Consider the following 16,964-nt stretch of genomic DNA (forward strand, 5'->3'; position numbering starts at 1 on the left):
TCCTCCCGCTGTCAGATGGAGCATGGTAAAAGGCTTGAATCAGGAAGTTGAAGAACAGGAAAGTTGTTGTTTTTGTTGCGGTTGTTTAGTCCCCAAGTTGTGTCTGACTCTTTGCCACCCCATGGACTGCAGCACACCAGTGGAAAACCCACAGAGGAGACATACAGAGAGACACGAGAGGATGGCAGAAAGAAGAGAAAGAGAGGAAGGAGAAAATCGTGACTTAGCGTTAATGTATGACAGGAACCAACACAATGTTATAAAGCGATTATCCTCCAATCAAAAATAAAGAAAAAATCATCATAATCTACCTACCAACCAGAAAATCAATTTTAAAAAAAAGGAAGGGTCTTAGGTAGGAAAACTAGTATTAGAACGTTTGACCAGAGGAGAAAAAAAGGAAGATAAGATGAATTCCAATGATTGACATTACTGACCTCCAAGCTGTCCTTGAGGACCTGGTGAACAGCTCTCAGCCACCAAATTCGATGTGCAGTACATTGGGGAGAGAGAGATTCCTAAGATGCCCACACTGAGTTGCCATCTCTGAGGCCCCAAATCCACCATCCTGTAGAAACTCCAGCACAGCAAACCCCTGATTTCCCAGGCCTTTTTCCAGCACTTCAATAGTGAATCCGGTCCAGTGTCACAAAGCACCAGAATAATTTCTTAAAGGTGAATCATCTCATTACCCATGAATTAATTCTGAAGCCTCTGAAATAAATACTTTTGAGTTTTTGAAAATGAAAAGAAGAACTACCACCTTTTATGGTCATGGAGAAAGCGTGAATTCACCAACCTAAACCATCTCATTTCTTTTTCTCCAATTGGCCCTTCCAGCAGCATTGGCCGGGGTGATGTCTCTACTTCCGGTCTCGGCTCCCACCTCATCCTACTGTGGCCTGGGGTCTGCCCCAGTTCTCCACTGCACTGTTCTCATCCCAGCGAGACCGGAATCAGAGGACTTTCATCCTGATCTGAATGATCCTGCCTGCACTTAGCACTGTTGACAGGCCTCCTCTTCTTGAAATTTCATTCTTCTGCTTGAGATTCTTCCACAGCCCACCAAGTCGAAATGCCTGGCTCCCTCACGACCTCATTTCCACCATCTCTGGGGTCTCACCTCCAGCCACACTCCCAACTTGAACTTTAAAATCTCAGAAGCTTTCTGTACGCTGCACCTTTACCCCTTCTCCTCTCACTTCTAGGATGGCCTCCCCAACCTGGATAACTTCTCTTTTGCCTTTATTCAACTCAGTACCTAAACTCCCTGAGAATAATTAGGCAATAAATAACTGCCTTCTTTTGGACTATTTTACAACTCTGAAATAAGCTAAGAAAAGTGCAAAGCCATAGATGTACAGCTCTAACTCTCATAGCAAAATGAGTACCCTCAACCACCACTCGGCTGGAGAAATAGAACTCAACCCCTTCCCTTGGCCACCCCCCACCATGGTGCCCCTTGTCCGTCATCAAACCCTCCTTCAGCTCATCAGGTAACACTTGTTGGTTAGTTGCTAAGTTGTGTCCAACTCTGGGATCCCATGGACTGTAGCCCACCAGGCTCCTCTGTCCATGGGATTTCCTAGACAAGAATCCTGGGGTGGTTTGCTATTTCCTTCTCCAGGGGATCTTCCCAACCCAGGGATTGAACCCACATCTCCTGCATTGGCAAGGGGGTTCTTTACCACTGAACCACCTGGGAAGCCCAGGTAACACTACACAGACTATATTGTTCATGTTCTCAGTTTTCTTTATGATTATATCACCTAAAATGTTTAGTTCTGTCTTTATTTGAATTGTGTATAAATGGAATTGTACATTCAATATTTTGTTGTAGCTGACATGTTTGCACAATATTATATCTTGAAGATTTAATCATGCATTTTTGCTTAGCTGTAATTTGTTTATTTTTATCATTACATAGTATTTCATTGTATAAATATACCAAAGAGTGTCTTTTATTTTTAATAGACATGGGAGCTCTTGGGTATTCTGAACATGCTATGATGAAAATGCTAAGTGCATCTGTGCCTGTATTTCTGCAAGGTATATGCCCAGCTTCCCTGATGGCTCAGGGGGTAAAGAATCTGCCTGCAATGCAGGAGACACAGGAGATGCGGGTTTGATCCCTGGGTCAGGACGATCCCCTGAAGGAGGAAATGGCAACCCAATCTAGTATTGTTGCCTGGAAAATCCCGTGGACAGAAGAGCCTAGCGGGCTACTGTCCAAACATTCACAAAGAGTCGGACAACACTGAGCTACTAAACACATATATGCCCAGGAGTAGAGTTGCTGGGTCATGGGGTTATGCCTAGCTTCAGCCTTACACGATAATGCCAAAATGTTTTCAAAGTGGTCATCACTGACCCTGAGAGTAGATGAAATAGCTGTCTTTCATGCAAAGAATACTTCTACTTGAGATTTAAAATAAAACAAGACAAAAAGCAAGAACTACAAGTAAGAGTCCAGGGGGTGAGAGGTAAGTACTGGCAAAGGTCAGGGAGGATGAGGACCCATTGCCTAGGGGTCTAGCCCTCACCGGACTTGGAAGGTGAGGGTCAAGATAGAACCACTATAGCGCCCCATGTAGAGTTGTGGTGGCTTCTCAGCTGTGAACAATGAAAAATAGCTCCCTTCCTTTCTCTTGAAAAGAAGGAACAAGGCTTAACTAAGCAAGGATGTCATTCCTCCTTAGGGTATCCCAGTGCCTCAGATGTTTCTGTGGTGTCCACAGACATCCAAGGGAACTGTGGAACACACCAGGCTGCTCCTGGGCCAGCCCTCATCACCCTCCGCCCCAGTTCCCGCTGGCTCCGTCTCCTCAGCCTCAACAATGCTCCTCCTCTCCTGGATGGCCAATGGCTCTCACAGTTTTCTCCGAGTCTCAGCCCTTCCAGCACAAAGAAAAGCTGCAGGAGTCTCATGTGCCACCACCTGCGTGGGGTGTGGCATGCTCTTTTTCCAGACCTTTCACTCCTCAGTCACAGGCAGCACCTGAGAGGGAGGCGAGTGGGCAGCGGGGGTGAGGGGGAGCGGTGCAGGTGGAGGTGGTATGTCTGGGCATTATTCTGAAGCCAAGGCTGAAGGGGGGCCCAGGTTTCCTCCTCTTCACTGTATGGAGAAGTTTGGACCACATCTTAGTCTTCACTGGGTCCTTCCCTTTCCCCACCCCCTCTCCAGTGCCCAATCAAGTCCCTACAGCTACCTAATCTGCCTCTTACCCAACCATCAACTCTGTAACAACTGGAGATGCAGGAGGTACCCAGTTCTTAGAACTCTGTAGCATCATCTGCCAGAAAATTGTCAAAATAACTATATAAATCTATAATGACTATGTGACTGGCACCCCCTGGAATTGTGCAGAGCACAGCTTTTTCATTGTATGCTATATTCTGCCTTATGGGTAATAAAATTAATGATTATATGCAAATTTCATGTTTATTAGTAATCCCAAACTCTTAAAATGGGGTGACCAGTGTGCTAACAAGGAACAATTATCTAAATGACACTAAAGGCTCCCATTAGATGGAAGATCCACCAAATAAGTTCAAGTCAGCCAGAAACTGCCAGCAAAGGGGACTTGATTTAATAAAACAGGCAGTGGATAGATTTGAATTTTTTCTATAGCTTAATGATTCTTCCCATGTGAACTAGAAGGATGCCATTTTGCAGAGTGTAGCAAGAGGTGACATCAAAATTCATCCTTCAAGTTCTTCATGATGAGGGGCTGGAATGAGGGGCCCAGGGCACATAGGCTCTGAATCGGAGTCCTTGGTAAGAGTGGCTGCACAGGGCTGTGCAGGGAGTGTTTGACTGAGGAGGATAAATGACAAGCTCACCAAAACAACCGCTCAATCCAGTTGAAGTCTTTTTTCCTCCAATGTGTCTGCCCACAGGGATGTCTTTTTCTAATTCTCATGAGGACTAGTGCTATGCAAGATTTTCAAACTATTGCCACAAAGCCAAACCTCCTAACAGCCGTTCTCTGAAACCAACATCTCTTTTGCAATCCACAAAGTCAAATACACTGGTTTGTCTAGCTTCTTTGTTAAATTATTTATAACTCTATAGATCAATGAAATCTGTGTTCTAAGTTCAGCACTGTTTGCTCTTCCAGATTACTCTTTGTAACTCTCCGTAATTTATGAGACTGACCTTCAGGGTGGCATCACACAGTCTCCCTTGCTTCCGGCTTCTATCTGGGGTTGGCCAGTGTAAGCTACCTGTATCCAGTGGGCAGGAGGGAAGACTGATCAAGTTTTGTTGCCCATGCTTCTTCCTTGCGGCCCACAGATTGACAGTGTCAGCATTATGGGTAGAATTGTGCATGTGTGCAGGCTAAGATGCTTCAGTCGTGTCTGATTCCATGCGACCCTATGAACTATAGCCTGCCAGGCTCCTCTGTCCATGGGATTCTCCAGGCAAGAATACTGAAGTGTGTTGCCATATCCTGATGCAGGGGTTGAATTATGTACCCACCTAAATCCAAACTTGAAGGCCTGAGCCCCAGGACCTCAGCAAGTATTTACAAATATGGCCTTTAGAGAAGTAACTGGGGCTTCCCTGGAGGCCCCGTTGGTAAAGAATCCACCTGCAATGCAGGAGACCCAGGTTCATTCCCTGGATGGGAAAGATCCCCTGGAGAAAGAAATGACAAGCCACTCTAGTATTCTTGCCTAGAAAATCCTAGGGACAGAAGGGCCTGACGGGCTATATAGTTCATGGGGTCACAAAGAGCTGACCACAACTCAAGTGACTAATCACTCCTCGAGAGATAATTAAATTAAAATGAGGGTGGCGCTAGTGGTAAAGAACCCACCTGCCAATACAAGAGACATGGGTTTGATTCCTGGGTCAGGAAGATCCCCTGCAGGAGGAAATGACAAGCCACTCCAGTATTCTTACCTGGAGAATCCCGTGGACAGAGGAACCTGGTGGGCTACAGTGCATGGGGTCACAAATAGTCAGACATGACTGAAGCGACTTGGGATGTCATAGGGTGGGCCCGAGTCACATATGACTGATGTCCTTATAAGAAGAAGAGATTTGGACACACAGATACGTGCACAAAGGCAGGACCATGTGAAGACATGGGGAGAAGAGAGCCATCTATAAACCAAGGAGAGATGCCTCTGAAGAAGCCAACCCTGCCAGCACCTTGATCTCAGATCTCTAGGCTCTAGAATTGTGAGAAAATTAACTTCCATTGTTTAAACTGCTCAACTGTATTTCCTTTGTTAGGGCATTCTGGGCAAACTAATATAGTCTGTCTACCAAAATCACAGTGCAGACCACCACTCCCTGTGCTTGAGCCACAGTTCTCTCCCTGGCTTGTGTCACTGCTTCCTCCCTGGACTCCAGGCTTAGGGGAAGAGAGAAAGGGCTCCCTGCTGTTGCTGGCTGGTTTCCTTTTGCTTTGATTATAATGGGACATAATATAATAAATATAATATAAGAGATTATCTTTATTAAACTCACTTCAATTACTCCATTCACGTGCACCAGCAGTTACTACTAGGAGCTCAGACTGATTCACTTGTTCCCAGCAGTTTGCATGCTTTGTTTCTAAAACACAATGTCACCCAACAGACACAGACCAGGGCAGTTCATCCTGCCATCTTACTGTGTGAAAGACATTTTCTGAAACTTCCTTTGGTGACAAGAAGCTGTTGGAATATGCAGCCTAGTGGTGAGGTCTGCGTAAATAAAGACCCCAAATCTGTGGAGCCCAGGAAACACTGACACCCTCCTACCAGGGAATGAGAAAGTGACTGCTCAGAAAAAGAAATTCATGCTTTGGAGAGAACATGCTGGAAACTAATATTTATATTTATATGTACAATATTCCATCATTGTATAAATCATCTCCAAAAACCATGTTTTTTTCTCTGTTAAGAATTCTGATAAATACCCATTTTAAAAACTTGGAAGTGGGAGTTAAAAAATCATTTTAAAACATTTTAAATGTATAATTTTAGACAGCTTTGAACATATCTCTATCTATTGATCGATCTATCTACAAAATGGTGCTTCAACAAGGCTTCCTTGCCTCTTCCCTTTCTCTAGGTTTGGGCAATGGAGAGTACTTTTTCACTAGATTATGAGAGCAATTGGTTGAAGCCAAAAAAAAAAGATGGAAAATTTTTAATAAACTTCCAATAGAATCTTGGCCTAGTTAGTAGATGTGCTCCAAAACCTGTCAGGATGGAGTCATTACAGACAATTCATTTCTTGCACATCTTTGATGCATTGCTTTTAGATATAATAGTCACTAACCAAATATCAGAATAAACTGTGCTTAGATGATGTGACTCAAATCACCAAGTGGTAACATAAGCTTTTCAAGTGAGGCATAGAAATATAAAATGAGCATACAATGTTAACAGCATGCATATGTGCTAAGTCGCTTCAGTCATGTCGGACTCTTGTGAGCCCGTGGACTGTAGCCTGCCAGGTTCCTCTGTCCATGGGATTCTCCAGGCAAGAGTACTGGAGTGGGTTGCCTTGCCCTCCTCCAGGAGATCTTCCCAACCCAGAGATGGAACCCACCGATGTTACCTCTCCAGTGTTGGCAGATGTGTTCTTTCCCACTAGTGCCACTTGCTGCTGCTGCTAAGTCACTTCAGTCGTGTCCAACTCTGTGCGACCCCAGAGACGGCAGCCCACCAGGCTCCCCCATCCCTGGGACTCTCCAGGCAAGAACGCTGGAGTGGGTTGCCATTTCCTTCTCCAATGCAGGAAAGTGAAAAGTGAAAGTGAAGTCGCTCAGTCGTGTCCAACTCCTAGCGACCCCATGGACTGCAGCCTACCAGGCTCCTCCGTCCATGGGATTTGCCAGGCAAGAGTACTGGAGTGGGGTGCCATTGCCTTCTCCAGTGCCACTTGAGAAACCCATTAATAGCAAAGGAAGGGGGAAAAGGATTTTTGTGCCATCAAGAAAACAAAGAATTTAATATTATTTCACTTTAAGAAGCATTCTCTGTGTGTTTTTAAGAAACAGGGTATTAGTTCAATGGTACATGCCTAGCCATAAATAAAAAACAGTATTGGGAGAATCTGCTTAATGTCTTTTACTGATTCAGGTGAGTCATCCAAAAAGTTGGAGACCACTGAGCATTCCAGCATAAAGAGCTGCAAAAGAAAAACCCACTGTACCCGAAATCTTAGAACTTCAGGCTCACAATTCTCTCTTGTTCCAACTGACTTCAAAACCAGACAAGGGGAAGAGCACAAAACAGGAATGCTGTGCCTGAGGGCCTGCCAGTGCCACCCAGCCGCCCGCCCGCCCGAGCCAGGGGGTCAGCTCCTAAGGAAGAGCTGCCACTTCTCAGAGAGGTTGGAAATATTTGGAATGTGGTGGGAGGCCCAAGGACCACCCAGTAGTAAAAACGCAGAGGAAAGCCTTCCAAATAAAACAAGAGACAGGAGAGTGGCTCCTCTCCGGTTCCGCCTTCTGGCCTGGCCCCGGGGGGAAGCAGTCAATCCTCTCCTCCAACCCCCGCCTGCATCTTCCTGCACGCTTGACTGTCACAGAGGCCACAAACCTTGGAAACAATGCTATCATACTGTTTAATATTTGGAGGTGACAGAAAACACCCTAGTCACGTCAGAGAAAATAGCCGTTTAGAGTAGACTACAGGAAAATGCCCCTGGCACTCGGCTCAGCACGCCTTCTCTTAAATGCCACCAGCAAAACAAGAACCCAGCTCCAGGCAGAGCTCTGGATGATATGCATATTCATTACCTGGTCTTTCAGGCAGGGGCTATGAAAATACGTTGATGGAGTGAATGTCACTGTCGTGACTTTGAAATCAATGCTGCTTCCCAGCTGTTTTCTGTTATTGTTTTTTTTTCAGGATTCCTCACTGATTAAAATTAAAATCTGGTCACGGAACCTGGGACCCGGAGAGCTGTTCATTTCTCTGCATTCCTACAAAGGCATCCTGCTGTTCCCAGCTTTTCTCCTTAAAGACACTGAGTGCAAGTCGCTCAGTCGTGTCTGACTCTTTGAGACCTTAAGGACTGTAGTCCCCAGGCTCCTCTGTCCATGGAATTCTCCAGGCCAGAATACTGGAGTGGGTAGTTGGTTGCCTTCTCTGGGGGATCTTCCTGACCCAGGAATTGAAGTCTCCTGCATTGCAGGCAGATTCTTTACCAGCTGTGATTCTAAATCGCCTTCTCAGCACTGAAAGATGCACCAACCAGCTTCATCTCCCTAGAGAAGCCCCTAGAGGAGATTATCTGAATGCTTGAAGAAGCCATCCTTCTTTGCAATTATCCAAAGGAGTCTATGATGGTGACAAGATATTCTTTCTGCTACCCACATTCAGAGTTGCTAGCTTTGTGACTTAGATACTGGGAATTTGTTGTCATCTTTTAAATGTATTTTTTAATTTTTAGTTTATTAAAAACATTTTTTTTTTTTTACTGCGCTGGGTCTTCGTTGTGGCCTGGGGGCTTCTCTTGTTGCCCTCTGGTATGTGGGATCTTAGTTCCCTGACCAAGGGTCAAACCCACATCCCCTGCATTGGAAAGCAAATTCCAACCACTAGACCACTGGGGAAGTTCCTGAGCTTTGTTTTTAAAGTCCATTCAGTTGTGGTCTGAGTAGAAATTAATGGGATTTTGCAATCTAAATGAGGTGAGCTCATTCCTGAGTTTTGCTAAACTTCACTATTCAGCCTCCTGCTCCACTCACAGGGGATCTTCTAAACCCAGGAACCTCTGGCTGAATCAAAACGCAAGTACTCTGCCCAGAGCCACACTCGGTGGAGCCAAGCAAGGCTGGCAGACGCTGCCATGTTCCATGACTATGGCCTCCCAACCAGGTTTTCCTTCTTTTCACTCCTGCAAAGAATAAAAAGGTCACATGATCCCAAATTATTTTTCCCAGATGACTTTCCCAATGGGTACCTGGGGCATCCAAACTCCCTCCTACCAGGAAGCATTTGTCATTTTCTCCACACACCATGCTCCAGCAAAACAAGATTTCTCATGTTAAAGGATGAAGCACACACTTTCATCCAGCAGGCTTTTTGAAGAATGAAGGTGAGACCTTGATTTACTGAGGTTTGCCTGCCCTACTCTATGATGCAAACAGATTCCTGGGCCTTGTGGCAGCCTTGTCCTTCATGTTTTGTGGCCAGGGCCATACCTATCTTGGCTGGAGAGCTAAGAGTGGAATTTTAACTGTAAATTTTCTTGTGTTTAATAGACAGAAGTCAAAAGGCCACGTTCTGTCTCATATACACATGAACAACTTCCACTGTGTTACTCATGTATATCTGAGTTTAGTTAAAATACTCCAACACTTGGGCACTATTGAAAACATTCTTCTTCTTGTTTAATCTCTTTAATGTGCATGTGGGAGGGTGAAACAGCACGCGGAAATTAATCAAAACCTCACTTTGTTTCAGATAATGTTTTGTTTTTTAGGGAACAAAGCCATTTGGAATCAATTCCATCGTTATACACACCAACCATGGAGCCTCTCCAAGCTTCTCTTGGAGGTCGCATTAGCCCAGACCTACATGGTTGTTTAAGGGGCAGTTGTAGTAGAATGAAGCACACAATAGGTCTATACTCAAAAGAGGCAAGATCAAGTTCCAGCTCTGATAATATTGTACCCACTTGGCAAGCCACTTAATCTTTCCTGGTGCCTGTTCATCTGTAGCTGTTGACTTTACAAGGTTATTATGTGAATTCAGTACATAATGGGTGTTACATTTATTTTTATTCAGAAGTATTTTTCCTGTTATAAGGCAAAAAATGTGAACAAATAGAAGCCCAATAACTATGGAGATAGTAAGGAGAGACTTAAAGTCAAACAATGCAAGCATAGATTGGTATATGCAAGCATTGATTGGTATATGCAAGCATTGGTTGGTATATGCAAGCATAGATTGGTATATGCAAGCATTGATTGGTATATGCAAGCATTGCTTGGTATATGCAAGCATAGATTGGTATATGCAAGCATTGGTTGGTATATGCAAGCATTGATTGGTATATGCAAGCATTGATTGGTATATGCAAGCATTGGTTGGTATATGCAAGCATTGATTGGTATATGCAAGCATAGATTGGTATAGCTCCTTTGGAAAGTAGGTGCAATGCATACTGATGACACTGAGTAGGTAACGCTATCTTCTTTGATCCAATTATTCCACATATGAGTTTGTCATTGAAAATATAAAAAAAGGGCGGGGGAATCTTCATGTGTAAAGGTATTTTTTTCATAGTATATTTTTGTCATGGAAAGCAAGTGGAAACAACCTAAATTTTAAGTGAATAATGAAATTTAGATGCTTAGAAGATGCTTAAATTCTTAAAGTGTTAAACGAATAGAAATGGATTCAAAATACACATTTTGTGTGATTATATGCAGAATCATTTGTACCAAGAAAAATAAGCATTAAAAAGGACTGGAAAAAAATAGGACAAGATTTCCAACAATAATGGGTACAATAAAACCAGAAGATGCTTTGAATAAAACCACTATATGAACTTTTGCCCCTTTTTGCATTCCTAATACCTTATACATATATGACACTGTATATAGTAAGTGAATTTCTTAAGCGTTATGCCTTAGCTCCTAATTACCTAGAATACTTGTTTCAACCAACTCTCCAATTAATCAAAGTTCACCTTAATTAGCACTGCAAAACAGTTTTGAAATACTTTTTTCTGATGGTCTATTCTTATTTTTTCACCCAGCCATCTGTAAGATCATAGACATTCAGGATCTAGCACATTTGGCATTTGGTCAAATAGCAAAAGCTTAGATTTAGTCATTGAGTGTCACAAGGCACAACATCAAAGGAATTTTCCAGCATTGCTCCCCACATACAGCCGGGCTTATGTCACTTGAGCCTGAAGAATGCCAAGCAGTGAGCAGCGAGTGGTGGCTGCTCGTGGCAGGGGAGCTAGTGTGTATGTTTCTATCAACAGGGTAATGGGTGAAAGCCCAGCAAGGAGTATGCAGGGACGTTTTCATTGTAGACAGCAGATTTCAGTGAAAGTTCATCAGCATTATCATTGTGAGTTAAGCATAAGGAGGGGATACAATAAATAAAACCTCATTAATTTATAGAAATAGAAGAAAAGTATCCAAAAGGGGCAACTCCATGAGTATTTGGTTCTCTGACCCACAGGGAGTCATATTTATTGCCTTCAGATGAGAGACATCTCTAGTGGTTTTCCTTTGTAATAACATTATAAAGTATCATTTTGGGTTTCTAGCATGTCCTACAGGCCTCTCTATGCCTCCCTGGGAAACAGCACCACACTCAGCATACAGTGGAGTTGTCCACTTGGGAAATGGATGCTAGCCTGTGTTGGGGCAACCCACAGAGGAAATGACTTTTGCAGAGAAGGAATAACATCTCTAGGGCAGAAATTAACTCAGTCCTTGAATTTCAAATAGAAATGTTTCCTCACACCTGAGCTTACCTAAAGAGCAAAAGAATGAACATTGACCTCAATTATAGGGAAGGAAAAGCCCCTTGAAGGCTCATGGGATCACAGAGGGTTAGAAATGAAGAGTCCTGATATTCCACCACCCACAAGATACACACAGGAGACAGTTTAGAGAGGTTAGAAATTTTTTTGAGATCACACAGCCAGGAAATGATGGAGTCAAGAATTCAGCTCCAAGTCCCCTGGCTCTCTGCAGCTCTGTTGTTCTTCAGTTGCCAAGTCATGTCTAACTCTTCGCAACCGCATGGACTACAGCACACCAGGCTTTCCTGTCCCTCACCACCTCCCGGAGTTTTCTCAAGTTCATGTCCATTGTATCTGGCTTCTACACAGATATGACAGGGCTTGTGATCTGCCGGACCGTCACCAGAACTGTTCTTCAGACATTCAGGAAGTGGTGTAGCATGATGGCAAGTGCTTTGGAGTCAGACCAGAGTCTAAATCTGAACTGTCACTGGCTAGTGTGTGACCCTGGGCAAGTCATCTCTCTGAATGTCAGGCTCATCTATAAAGCCAGATCATAAACCCGGCCCCACAGTGGGGTGGGAAGAATTAAATGATATAATGACCTCAAGTGCTGGACAGGCCACAGGGACTCAATGAACAGGATCTGCCCCTACAATCTTACTGCTATTCTTGAAAGCAGACCCAAAGCCCTGCATAGTCAGCTCAGCTATGGAGGAAGAATGTGGTCCAGATGCTTCATACTTCTTCACAAGAGCTGTATGGCTATGTCTGAACTCTTTTGTGCCCAATCAGAATAAATCAAATCCAATCTAAACCATTTAGTGCTTGGCACCATTTGTGATACTAATTCATCAGTTTCTATTTTCTAGTTTACCCAAACCAGCCATTTCTAGAGGCTAGCCACTTTAAACTAAGCCTGCCAATAAAATATGACTCATCTTGAAAAATACCACCATCTTTCTGAAGGAGTGTAAATATAAATATACACAATATAGAAAAAATTTTTAGTTTATTTTTTATTGAAGCATAGTGGATTTACAATGCTGTGTTATCTTCTGGTGTACAGAAAAGTGGTTTATATATTCTTTTCCATTTTCCATTATGGTTTATTACAGGATATTGAATATAGCTCCCTGTGCTATATAGTAGAACCTTATTGTTTATCTATTCCATATATAATAGATTGTATCTGCTAACCCCAAACTTCCAATCCTCTCCTCCTCCATCTGCCTACCCCCTTAGCAACCACAAGTCTGGTCTCTATGTCTGTGAGTCAATACAGGGAAATTTGATAGGAGTTTGGTCTTCAGCTTGGATGCCAGTTCAACTCTAAATTTGCCCGGTTCTATTTTGGGGCATTAAAATCTATATGTGCTTAATATCTCAGCCACGCTGCCATCCATGAGGTTTGAATATCCTTTATGGAATGAACTTGATCCTCCTGCCTTACTTTTGGTCTCTCTCCAGAGAGGCTAATGTGCTGGCATAGCTCTGCCATTTGTCAGCCAGAAGTCTGGTTACACATTTGCTCGTCAATCTAAACCTAACCTATTCATACGCGCACTTGGGGTTTCCTGTAAATCAACCAGACGTTCTGTCACTCACCAGCAATATCTCTCCATAGCGTTCTACACCCATGTGCCTTCGTGAACGATTCACTATGTTTGTGGAAGAAGCATTCAAACCAAAGTGCTTTTTCAGGAATGGTGACACCAGAATGTTATAAATCTGTTCATTACCACAAGGATAAATGATATTTCTGCCAAAGACTTTTGATTACGGGTACAGTAATGCATCTCAACACTTTCTGAAATTTAAAGGTCTGTCCTCAGAGGTAAGTAGGATAATGCATGACTAACAAAAGCCAACCCCAAATTCCGGAGCTAAACTGTCCCTGTCAGTGTACTTGATCGTTTCGAGCAGACGCTGCCTTCGAAAGTTCATAATGTTATTTCTATTCTCCTGATATTAACGTCCAGGTAAGGCTGACCCCATGGTTTGTTAAAGGGCAGGTCCTTCTTAACTTAGCATGCTTTATTGTGAAGTTTCTTATATTGGAATTCACACACGCTTTTCAACAGTTGTGCTTCAGGAGTCTGCTATGGTTTAAGGACGAGATTTCATAGAATTATCAGTTCATCATTCATTAAAATATTATAACATTCAGTTGATTTGTTTCTTCAGAAGCTTAAGATATTTGTTTCCGATTAGAGTAATTAGTTGTTAACATTGTTTTTAAAATAGGTGATTTGACTCTAGCCCTCACTAGCTCTTCTGGCATCTGCAAGAGGTACAAAGCAACTATGGAACTGGACATTTAAGCAAGAGAAATAGCAGTTCTTACTGACACGTGCACTGCGTTGTGGTGGCCGGTTAACTCTGGTGTTTCAGCATTGTAGAATGGTGTTTACATGTAGAGTTAATTCATGAAAACTATGGATGAAATGAAGAGGGGAAAGCCTCCAATCTAGCATATCTTCAAAGAGCACGTTTTATTCCCACAAGTGCCTGAAAATGCCTGGTGTCATTACTATTCACTTTTGTATCGTTACTATTCACTTCAAGCACTTGGGGATATGAGTATCAGTGCTGTAAAAAAAATCCAGTATCTGTGAAAATCCAAATAGCGTTTCCTCTAAAATTAAAGACTCACAGATAGAGCTGTATCATATTGGCTTTCAAGATGTCCAAAATGAACAGAATATACATTCTGGTCAGAGAGTAATGGTGGTTCCTTACAGTTTGGATTCTGAACAGGCTCAGCAGATCATCATTAAAGTTCTCGAGTCTGGGTTTCAAACATCAAGTCGCTTTTTGATAGCATAAAGATTAGTGTCTACCGAAGTAAAATTCTGTGCCTCAGTGAAGTGTAGAAATACCTTCCTTCCCAAGCCATCTCTCCTCTTCATTCCTGTTCATTCTCAGGGCAGCCGTTTTCCTCTATCTGATGTACACCCTCTAGTGTTTCCTGGATGAAGTACAGAAACTAAAGCTCAATTTACAAACAAAAAACATTATTGCAGTCTTGAAATATTATCCCCAGTTAGCATACACTAAAGCAAACTTACCACCAGATGTTTTGACATGAACTTTAAGTGATTGCCAAAACTTTTTCAGCTGAGAGTCTCAAAGCTAGATTCTTGTAATCCAACTTCAGATCCCAAAAGAGGACATTGACTTCTACTCTATTAAGCTTAGATTCCTTTCCTTAGAATTCTTATATTCTAATTTACGTTTATTGGGCTATGCAGAGCAGGGAGGTGTTCAGTAAGAACTAAAGCATGCCAGCAAGCATTTCTTTGACCTATTTTCCAGGGATAGAACTTACAATGAATTCTCCTAAGTTACTCAAGAGGTTCAGGGTATTTTTGACTCAAGAGAGAAGTGATTAATTTTTTAAATGGCTTTACAGAAACCATGGGCGTATTTTCCGCCATAGAACCCCTTAGGTCAAACCAGAAAGAGTAGCCATTTGGGAAATGTATTCCTTATGAGCACTTTTTCTTGACAGAGAAGAAAATATATTTCCAAACCTGTCAGCTGCTGTCGCTGCTACTTTGGAAGCCAGCCACAGCTGATTGTGTGAGCTAACTATAGGCCAGGGTCATCTGGGGATCCACCCTCTTCACAGGGATGGCACCCACAGCTCGCCAGAGCATGTGGCCCGCCAGTTCAGCCAGAACAGCCCAGAGAGCTATTTTTGGTTGGCCTTCCCACTAGAAGACCCTGGACTGTCCTTCATGCCACCAGCATCCAGCTTCATACTTAACTATTCTCCACCGTTATCTGATCTCTTCTCTTCTTCACACCCTCTTTTGAGTCCTGTGTAGCAGCTTGATAGATACATCTAATCGTACTATTAACACTGATCTTTTGCTTACACAGCACAAAGCTCATCACACATACAGCTCTGCTGCTGTGCTGTGCCCAGTCCCTCAGTTGTGTGTCTTTATGACCCCATGGACTGTAGCCTACTGGGCTGCTCTGTGCACGGAATTTATTTACCATGAAGGATACTGGAGCGAGTTGCCATTTCCTCCTCCAGGGGAATCTTCCTGACCCAGGGATCAAACGTCTCCCATGTCTCTTGCACTGCAGGCAGATTCTTTACCACTGAGCCATGGGGGAAACATATATAGCTCTACTACATATAAAATTATTTCAACCAAGTGCCTGAGTGAGAAACTTCAGACTAATTTCGCCTCTTTCATGTCTATAGTCATCCACCACCTCCCATCACTTGCAGGCCTAGTCCATTCATATTCCCAAAGATCTGTTGTTGATCCTCTCCCCTTCCATGCTTCCTGTCATCACAGTTTACTCACGTTTGCTTAGACTTCTGCAGTAGCCTCCCAGTCAACCTTCCTGCCTCCAATCACCAATATTCTCCATAAGCTATCTTTCAAAATTATAAATCAGAATGTATACCTCTTCTGTTTAAAATCCTTCCATGTTTCTCCATCACCTATGAGATAAATTTTGACCCCTCTACACCAGCATCCTTCAAGATCCAGAGAGTCTTGCCTACTTTTCCAGCTCATCCCTTATCATTCCCTTTATGCTGTCTTTCCATCTTTGCTTTCATCACATAAATATAATCTATGCTTTGACCAAATTAATTACTTACTCTCCCCTAAGCACACCATGCTATTTCATGTCTCCAGAGCTGCCTAGTGATCTTATCTACCTAGTGAATTTCTAGTTTTCTCCCATTACGATTCAGTTTGACCATCACCTTTTGGATGGAGCTTCCCCTGACGCTCTTCAATCCTTGCACAGCTCACACACACAAACATATGTAGTTAGTCCCTTGATTCTCTGCAGGCCATTGTTTACTCTTTCTTCTTGTATCACTACACACACACACACACACACACACACACACTTTGGGCTCTCCAGTTAGACTATGAGGCTTTTAATGTAGGAAACTTACATTATTGATTTTTGTGTTCCCAGACATTATTTGCCAGACCAGGGGTGGAGACAGTGAACAAGACAAACATAATCATTCCCTCCACAAAGCCCACAGTCCAACCATCTCTCCATTGTCCCTTGAATCTGACCTTTATACAGGACTCTGTCTGTCTGCATTGAATATGCTCCTACCTGCCATCCCTCTGGGCTTGTGGAAGTCTTGCAGTTCATCATGGCATCATTCAAGTCTTCTTGCCAAGCCTTTCTCTTACAGGGAAGTGGGTTATGAATTGGTTAAAGGACCATATCTAAGGATGCTGTGTACAAAACCAATGCTGATCATAAGGAGGCTTCTAGAAGTACCACCAAGGCCTCTGTCATACCTATATTTTGTGTCAATTGGAGGTTTTGCTATACATAGAAAGCACATGCTTACTCCTTGTGTGAACAAAGTGAAGCTGGTTAACAGTGATATCCAATCACAGAATCAATATGTATTGATTATCTCTTGCCACACAGCAAATCATACCAAAGTGAGGGGCTTAAAACAACAAACATTTATTAATATTATCTAGCAGTTTCTCTAGTGCAGAGAACTCAG

General features: G+C 43.0%; 1 protein-coding gene across 7 annotated transcripts in view; it reads left to right on the plus strand.

Annotated features, from left to right (window-relative positions):
- The first annotated feature begins 13,012 nt into the window (after window positions 1–13,012).
- ITGB6 (integrin subunit beta 6) overlaps window positions 13,013–16,964 on the plus strand; it is a 150,781-nt gene continuing 146,829 nt past the window's right edge. For 4 of the 7 annotated variants that reach the window (XM_027559615.1, XM_027559611.1, XM_027559626.1 and 1 more), the window contains exon 1: window positions 13,014–13,283. The gene's annotated coding sequence lies outside the window, so the exon portion shown is untranslated. Of the gene's footprint in view, window positions 13,284–16,964 lie in introns of all 7 variants that reach the window. The other 3 variants (XM_027559647.1, XM_027559654.1, XM_027559663.1) reach the window with 1 other exon arrangement.

This window comes from Bos indicus x Bos taurus, chromosome 2 (genome assembly GCF_003369695.1).
Source record: "Bos indicus x Bos taurus breed Angus x Brahman F1 hybrid chromosome 2, Bos_hybrid_MaternalHap_v2.0, whole genome shotgun sequence".
Classification (NCBI taxonomy): Eukaryota; Metazoa; Chordata; class Mammalia; order Artiodactyla; family Bovidae; genus Bos; species Bos indicus x Bos taurus.